The following is a 7,629-nucleotide window of genomic DNA, read 5'->3' on the forward strand; positions in this document are numbered from 1 at the left end:
CGTGGCAGGGGACAGAACAGGCAGGAACCTGGGAGGTGGCAGAAGAGGAAGAAACTTGGGAGGGAACAGGGGAGGAAGGTACAGTACGAGGAGGAGGGTGAACCTCTACACTTGTAACTGAGCCAGTGAAAGGGGGAGAACCAGGGACAGACAGGGAGGGTAAAATGAGGAGGTGGAAGATGGGTAGGAGGTGTTAACGGACCTTTTTTTGACTTTTGAGAAGTAGAGGGACGATTGGGAGGAGGTGTCGTACGAGGTCTCGTCGATACTGAGGCTTGTGAGAGAAAACTCAAAGAAGCGAGATCAGACAGGCGTTGAAGTAGGGACGTCTGAGCCGAGGACAGCAAAAGGATTAGATACAGGAGTGACTATGGGAGAGGTAACCACAGAGGTGGGTGTAGAAGATGGGATACCAGAAGTGGGGGGACGTTTTGAAACGCGGGAATAAGAAACACGTGGGAGTCTCCCTTGGAGGCGGAGATGAGAAACTGCCATGGCATAAGGGAGACCTTCTGTCTCTTTGAGGTAACGGATTTCCCGCTCGTTTAAATAGACTTGACAACGGCGAGAGTACGAAGGGTGAGCCTCATGACAGTTAAGGCAAGAGGGAGATCGATTGCAAGACTTATTAGAATGGTCATCGCCACCACAGACTGGGCATTCGGCGATAGATCTGCAATATTTCGCTGGATGGCCAAATCGCCAGCAATTTCTACACTGTTGTGGTGTAGGGATCACCTTTCGAACTTGTAACCGACGTCCTGCTATATAAACTGAGGATGGGAGTTCTCGGCTGTCAAAAGTTAAACGAGCCACATTGCTAGGGTATCGTCTCCGCCCGCGGGCAGGAAGAACGTAAGTGTCTACCTTGAAGATTGGGAGATCTTGGAGTTCCAGCTGTTCAAGAATGTCAGTGCCACATGTCTGGAAATTTTGTTGAACTATGGTATGGGGCAGAATGACGGTACCACTACAAGAATTGAGGGAATGATGTTTTTCAAGAGTGACAGGAACAGTATCGATATGGGAAAGATGAGAGAGCTCATTAGCCTGGGTAGCATTCTGTACGGTAATGATGCGCGTACCGCTCTTAAGAGCATGAAAAGAAATATCTTAACCAACATGGCATAGGAGTGCCTTGCCAATACTGTGCTCAGAAAGATAGGCAGTAGAGGAAGTCGGTCGTAAAGTGAAGAATTTAGTCCATTGTTCAGTCTGAAACTGAGCGTGGAAAGGTAGTGAAGGACGTGTCGATCGTTTCTGAGAAGAACGAGAAGGTGGAGAAGTATCATCAGCAGGTAATTGTCATTGGCGTTTAGGCGTGGGACCAGAGTTGGTCCGACGTGGAACGGGTCGGCGATTTGAAAATTGCCGCACCGTAGAGGGAGAGGCCGGAAGCATAGTCAGAGGAGAGCGAAGGTCCGATAAATCAAAGGAGTCAGTCGAGGCCTCAGTACCTGAAGCGGGTGAGGAAACAGCACCGGCAATAGGTACAGAGGCATGAGGAGTGTCTGAAGAGTGGTCCAAAGACGAGGTGGGGTCAGAACGGGGTGCGGTATCAAGAAGGGGCCCGGGGGTAGTAGGTTCATGGACTAGGGCTGCCATGGTTAGGTTACTTCTTTCTTTTTGTTTTTAAGAAAAAAAAAAGAAAGAAAAGAAAATAAAAATAAAAAAAAGAATAAAAAAGGGGGGACTGGGGAGGGATAGTTCCTAGGAGGAATGAAAGGGCCAGAAATCTCCCTCCGCACCCAAGAGGACCTCAGCACCGCAAGTAGCGCAGATGCAGCATGGAACCCGTGCCATACCCTACCTATCACGCTAGTAAACTAACAATCCGGGATAGCAACCTCACATCTGCCGAGCTACCTCGGTGGACAAAAGAGAGGGCGGCCGGATATCCGCCACAAAGCATACCTCCTTCGGCCACCACCCCCGGAATCCGAAAGGTGGCTTCCAGAGATACACCCGTCGCCCGAAAGACACCCAAAGCTACCCCGGGATACCGGAGAGGGGTCGGGACATCCCCAGGCGATCCAGATTCCACGGCAAACTACGCCACCGCCAAGAACCTCAACGGAATGGGATAGACCCCAGTATCCTTTCCCCTACCTAGGAACTAGCGCACCTGTGGGAGAAATCCCAAAGGCCAAAAAGAGGAAGGGCAAAAGGGAGGGGTGGGGAGGAGGAGGAGGAAAGGAAAAAGGGAAGGATGGGATAGGGGAGGGGAGATTGGGGGGTAATTAGGTTCGGTCTAAGGAAGAAGACTGACAGATCTAATTCCTCAGACCAAGAGCCTCTTCACCACGCCAAGGAGCCCCCCTTGAAGAGGTTAAGACAAACAAAGAAAAAGATACATAGTACAGGAGTGGAACACATACTTACGGGTTTGATGGAAGCAGCTAGTCAAGTGATTTCTCCACTGGTTGGAGATTCACACATCACCTCCCACCAGGTGAAAAGAGGGAGGAAGAGGGGGATAGCGGGAGCTAGACACTACGTTGACTGCCAACAACCAACCATCATTATACATTCATAATTTCCATACTCCTATATTGAACTTTTCCCTCACAATTCACTAAGTTATATGCCTTCAAAGAGAGTAGGTTACAATCTTGGCTTATCAGTTAGCAGTTTGAGAACAATAATACGAAAAGAATTTTACTGACTTAAGACTGAGGGAGACTGACACCAGCCTGTCCATCTATCATCATTCTATCATGCAGGAGGAGCCACACGTTTATAGTGCATCCAACAAAATAAGCAGACTCTGGATGTCACTACTGCCCGGCTCTGGCTGGGTTACAAGCATCTTTGCCAGATGGACTATTGTCACACCTTGCATCATTATGTTCTGGAATGCAATTAAATTAATAAAGCATTACCACTGTGTGTACTCTCCTATTTGTGGTTGCAGGAGTCCAGACATAGCTCCTGGCCCCGCCTCTTCACTGGTCACTACTAGGTCCTCTCTCTCCTTGCTCCATGAGCTTTATCATACCTCATCTTAAAACTATGTATGTTTCCTGCCTCCACTACATCACATGCCAGACTATTCCACTTCCTGACAACTCTATGACTAATGAAGAACTTCCTAACATCTCTCTGACTCATCAGTCTTCGTCTTCCAATTGTGACCCTGTTTTTGTCCCATCTCTGGAACATCCTATCTCTTTCCACCTTGTCAATTCCTCAGTATTTTGTATGTCATTATCATGTCTCCCCTTACCCTCCTGTCCTCCAGTGTCGTCAGGCTTATGTGTGTGTGTACGTGTGTTTGTGCTCGTGTGTGCGTGACCCAATTAATATTTTCACTAATAACTCATTACAGTTGTGACCATGTGTAGACCTGTGAATGGCTCATTGCCTTTGTAATTTGTTCATGATTGTGACCAGATACATATAGACGTTTTAAATGGTTAACTGCTTAAGTAACATGTTCATGATTGTGTCCAGATGTGACATGTAAATGGTTCATTACCTTTGTAGCTTGTTCAGCTATCAAAACTTTGGGGTCCAGTCCCTGGACCCATTATGTACCTCTATAATCTCTTGACTACCGCCCACAGGGTGGGAATGGGGTGCATAATAAAGATATTCAATCAAAGTTTATTCTCTATAAAGATTACAATGTGGGGTTTACATATAGTATTATAAAATATTGGTTACAATGTGTGGTTTACATATTTTTATATATATTTATTAAAAACTGCATATACATACATGGATAGGTACACAAGGAAAAAGACACAATGTTGGTAGTAATAAACATTAACTCTGCCCAACACTACACCAGGTCATGAAGAAAATACATGATGCATAACACAAAAGCTAACCTAACAAGCAACCCACAGGCAACTAGTACCATGGTTTGCATCATGCCATAGTATATACACCATGTATCCTACACACACTAACTCTCCTTTCTTAATGGAAAGGCATTCCAACTGCCACTTATATTGTGCACAAGTACACACACAGTAATTAACCGTAGACATGCACGTATCCACCGAACATCTGCATTACTAACATAAACAGCCACCAACACTGACATTATATGTACATATTATACACACAGCTTACAGAAACAAAGCATACTTTTACAAAAAGAAAATATGGAATTTCACAAACAGTGGCAACAAAGGCCAACAAAGCACAACATATCCGTGCTATGCTCACCAATCAACAAAAACATGCCCCTCCTCCACAAGAGGGGCATCTCATTGTTATAAATACATAAAAAAAATGCATTTATATCCAAAGTGCATACAAAAGGAACTGCTTACACTTAAATTCCATGCATTTAACAATAGTAAATATTTGTCCAATTCACACATTGATAAAGCTATTTCAATACTTAAATTTACAGTGAACCCCATAAAACATCAATCTGAACCAAAAGCAATTATTACAATGGACATAATGGGCAATTCCCTTATACAAAGAATTTTCACACACACACACCCCAAACCATATCAATACCTAGTGGGCATCTATCTGTCCCACACCACTGAACATACAATGAACACAAATCAATTATATAAAATAGCCATACACAAACATATAACATGTGGCACGGTGTTTGAAACCTCAAATTTCATACGTGAAACTACACAACAGTGAATACCTGCTGAACAGAACATACAATATAACGTTAGAGAGTTACTCCACACTCGCGCACTGTTTAATGTCACACTGTGCATTCCATTCTACACAGTGTCCTTAAAGTCAGCAATACACCTTCAGGTTTACAGCTACTACCCTGAGGCATATCAACCCAGTATCTAAGCATATTATATTAGAACCCCGTATACCTTACTCCACTCAACCCTTCCATATGGTGGAGCTTAAATAAGAACATATAGTAACACCATTACCGATGAGAAAAGCTCTGACTCGCATACAATTATCCCCATACACAAAACCCCCATGACATGCATACCCACACTCATGTACCCCCCCCCCCCCCAAGACTAGCCTGTTGGCCACCCCTGACATTACAGATTCCATAAATCCCTCAACCCAAAAGCCCGATAACCATCCGAAAATTTTCTCCCATCTCCCCCCATAAACCTCCCTATTACGGCACATAGACCTGTAAAAAGTTGCTACCAACGCCTTTATCCATTCGTCCGCACCCGCATCCCACATTGCCCAAGGTAGAAACACAAAATCAGTTACCAGATATGCCACTGCATTCCTAACCTGCACCCCCACCCCTCCCATATCTAAGCTTAACGCCCGTAAAACCTGCAACCCTCCCTCTCCCACTAACCGAATTACTCAACCGAACCATTCCCTCACAACCCCAAGACATTCAAAAAATAAACCACATGGAAAGTCGTATCTTCCCCTCCACACACCTGACACTCTGATTAAATAAAACAACCCCCGATAGCAAAATCCTGTGTAAAAACCGAAACATCACTTCCCGTACACCTGGTCATATACATAAATTCTTTAAGCGCACCCAAATGTCGTGCCATGCATACACTGGGTATGCCCCCTCCACAGCAGCCACATCTCGTCCCCCCCCCACCCTCTCTAGAATCCCCAACTTAATGCGAGCTGGGTCCCTTGCCATCATCAAAGTCCGCAACATGGCCTCGCAGACCTGCAAATCCCTGCCCCACCACCACCATTGCATATCCTCATGCACTCTCCTGATCCCACCGCCCCCACCCCTCCCTCCCGCAGAAAACTTCTTTTCACGCACACACTCATCAACCTTCTTTCCAATGGTATAAGTCCCAGCCCGCCCTGGCCAAGCGGTAGTGTAACCACCCCTCCACTTAACCATTCACACCCTGAAACCCATAAAAACCTAAAAACCTCACGCAACAATTTCTTGACCTCACATTGCACCAAGGGTACATGACTGCCACATGCCATATCTTACTATACAATAGTACGTTGGCCACAGTCACCCTCTGATGTAACGCGAGATGTGACTGCCGCAATCCTCCGAGTCTCCTCAACACACCAACAACTCTCACCGAATTAACTTCACGAGCCTCCCTCACATATACGACCCCACAAGTCTTAGCCTGATCCACCACACTCCACCCACACACATCACCCCCCACCACCTGTACCCAATCCCCAAATTTCATGAACTTCGACTTCATCACATTAATTTTCATCCCAGTAGCCTCCCCAAACACAGCCACAACCCCCCCCCCCACGAGGACCGTTGTATCATCTACGTAACCCCTCAATTCCAGGACACCTGTTGCTTTCCGTACCCACCATACCCTCCCTCAAACATCACCGAACCACCCTATAAAATGGATCCTGAAAGCAAGCGAACAATAATTGTGATAGCGGACAACCCTGTCTCAATCCTCGACCCATCTGAACTTTCAACCTACCCTCCCATTAACCTGCACATGCATATATGCCCCCCTTATACAAGGTCCATGCCCAAAACATGATTTCCTCCCCAAACCCCTGCCATCTCATGAACCGCCACAACGCATCCCTTTTAACATGCTCATATGCTGCCTGCCAATCTAACGCTAACACTCCTCCTCCACCCAACTCCTGCTGCTTCTCTATAAAACTCCTTTAATACCCCCCAATTCGAGACAGAAATCGCTTGGCAGACCACCTATGCCTGGTGCTTTAACTGAGCTCATACCCAACAATGCTTGCCAAATCTCACACTCCAAAACAGGACCCCCTAACACCTCCGTCCTCCCTCTAGAGCACACACTGCATCGACCCCCCCCCCATTTCCCAAGCTCGCCATATACGACCTGAACCATGCATCGATGTATCCACCCATACCCTCCATCGTGACCAGAACTTGACCCTCATGATGCCCCTCCATCCCTACTTGCACATTCAACCCCATCATTTCTGTGGCCGCTCTCCTCTGTCCCTGCCCCCTCAAAACACTAAGCCAATGGCCAGTCCCCCCAGAGCACTTTCTCCATACCTCCCAACACTCGCGCGCCATGAAAACAGTCATTTTGCAAAACCTGGATACTGTCCTTTAACCCGTAAACGGTCCAAACGTGTATATACGTTTTTTCAACATTTGAAAGTATTTAAAAAAAGTAGATAATTTTTTTTTACATTTGAAAATGTGTAAAAAACTTTGATCTACTTTTTTTTGTTATACGTATTTGAAAATATGTAAAAAAAAATGTAGATCTACTTTTGGAGCACTACGCATACGAATATAGATCTGCTTGTACCGTTTACGGGTTAATCCCTCAATTTCCACCACAGGGTAGCACCCATCTCTGCCCCCATAACAAGCACACAGCTGCCCTTCAAGATACCCAGCGAGCCCATACGCCAACCTATTACTCCCGCCCACATCTAACAATGATCCCTAATGCGTGTCTTAGCCACCATTTCCCACCAACAAACCAATTCCCCATCCCTAGGCGCACCTTCCCACAATTTCGCAAACGACTGCCTTCCTTCCTTCCTTCCTCCCCTTGTAACAACCGTACATTCAATTTCCAATAACTCCTATACCGTCTAAGCAATCCCTCCCACCCTAAATCCAACAAAACACCCCAATGATCGGAGAAAGCCACATCCACAATACTTACCTGCTGAATTTCGACCGTGCAAGGCACATACAGTATCATGCCTGGCCATGTACCCACAACATAC

General features: G+C 46.0%; 1 protein-coding gene across 4 annotated transcripts in view; it reads right to left on the minus strand.

Moving 5' to 3' along the window:
• LOC128697449 (uncharacterized) overlaps nt 1–7,629 on the minus strand; it is a 28,726-nt gene that overhangs the window by 10,017 nt on the left and 11,080 nt on the right. The window contains exon 3 of one of the 4 annotated variants that reach the window (XM_070094126.1): nt 2,667–2,851. The exons of 2 other annotated variants lie outside the window; for them this stretch is intronic. The gene's annotated coding sequence lies outside the window, so the exon portion shown is untranslated. Of the gene's footprint in view, nt 1–2,666; nt 2,852–3,594 lie in introns of those variants that run through there. One more of the 4 variants, XM_070094125.1, reaches the window with a different exon arrangement.

Source organism: Cherax quadricarinatus, chromosome 44 (genome assembly GCF_038502225.1).
Source record: "Cherax quadricarinatus isolate ZL_2023a chromosome 44, ASM3850222v1, whole genome shotgun sequence".
Lineage (NCBI taxonomy): Eukaryota > Metazoa > Arthropoda > Malacostraca > Decapoda > Parastacidae > Cherax > Cherax quadricarinatus.